Genomic DNA, 1,613 nt, shown 5'->3' with positions numbered 1-1,613 from the left:
ATCCAACTATCATGTATTTGACAACAAATTCCTATTAAAGTTGCAAGATTTCCCCCGGGTCTCTTACAAATAGACTGACTTTGGATGCAGGACAGGGACGAGCAGAGCTGTTGAGAGTCAGCTGGCATAAATGTGACTTTATATATGTTCCCAAATATATCTGTTCCTCTAACCTTGTTGGTCCAGCTGCAACGTAACCGAACTATTCCTGTGGATCCCTCAGTGTTAGTCCCAAAAAAGGGGGGAGGGGTCACATTGTTGTGCTCAGAATGTCAGAGAAACCAGGTCAGGAATCAGATCATATTCATCAGAAATAACAAGGACGGAGAGAGAAGACAACAATGTCTCTCTGTCCAAACGGTCATCTTGGAGAATATGACATGAACTTATTGTCAACCTCATCTCGGGAAGGCTGTGTGTGTGTGTGTGTGTGTGTGTGTGTACCTCTGCGTCATCTTATTCGGAGCTTTTTAATGTGTGCACTGCACACTGGGCTATTTGTAGAAGGTCTGGCTCCCCAGGAGTCCATCCTCCATCTGTCGATTCCTCACAGCCCAAGACCAGCGAAGCCCTTAATTTACCCTAATTTCACCAGCGGCCGACCCTCTTTCCAAGTAGCCTCTTAAACCCCATTATTCCCAAGTTCTGTCACGGTCTGATCTCTGTCTTCTTTATCTCTCTTTCATCTCTGTACGATACATCACACAGTCACTGTCACACTTACACACTTTGATCTGTGCCGGTGCTAAACTGGATGCAGGACAGATTCAACCAAATCTAAACTTTTTTAAGCTTTCATGAACCATACGTGACATCATGACATTCAGGTAACATGCCACGCCCTGCTGGAGGCTGAACAAAGGTTCAACAGTGCGATGTTGTTTGATAATACGGCATGTAAAAAATAAATAAATAATTTTAAAAAGCCCCGTAGCATTGAAAAAATAAATTAACCAGTGAGGCATATGGTGGTTTTGTTCAGGCATATGGTGCGATGCCACTTTACCCTTTTGTTTGGGGCCTTTTTGGAGAGAGCCAAGAGCTACCATTCATAAGAGCGACTCGCTCACACATGAGACTTGGAATAAAGAGGACATGCTGGGATCAAATATAGGACATTTATTTTTAGGTGTTCTTACATCTTTCATACCACTACATGAACAAAAAAAAACAAACACCATGAATAACTTGTTACATATGTTGTTGTTTTTTATCAACTTGATTAGTGTCATAGAAGGAATGATGTCAGAAAACAGTTACATTTGATGTAAATGTTAAGGCCCACTGTGGAAAATTAGGAAGAGTCGATGTTGAAATGGAATATTTTCAGTGATGCGATGATGCTGATACCAGTGACAGTAGCCATACCAGTATCGGTACCAGTAAAATGATCAGGCGATTCACTGGGAATCCGTCAGTTGTCGTCAGCAGAGCTGGACAGTGATGGAAAAGCTCTGCTCACTCTCTGTTCAACTGGATCTGTTTACTATACAGAACATTTCATTTGATTCATCTTTACATATTATTTTCAGAATTACCTACTGTTTTATGTTTGATCTGTGCAGGAAATATATATATATATATATATATATATATATAATTTCTTTTTTTTT

The sequence above is a fragment of the Cynoglossus semilaevis genome, chromosome 8 (genome assembly GCF_000523025.1).
Source record: "Cynoglossus semilaevis isolate Cse_v1.0 chromosome 8, Cse_v1.0, whole genome shotgun sequence".
Lineage (NCBI taxonomy): Eukaryota > Metazoa > Chordata > Actinopteri > Pleuronectiformes > Cynoglossidae > Cynoglossus > Cynoglossus semilaevis.
This window is presented reverse-complemented; position numbering follows the sequence as displayed.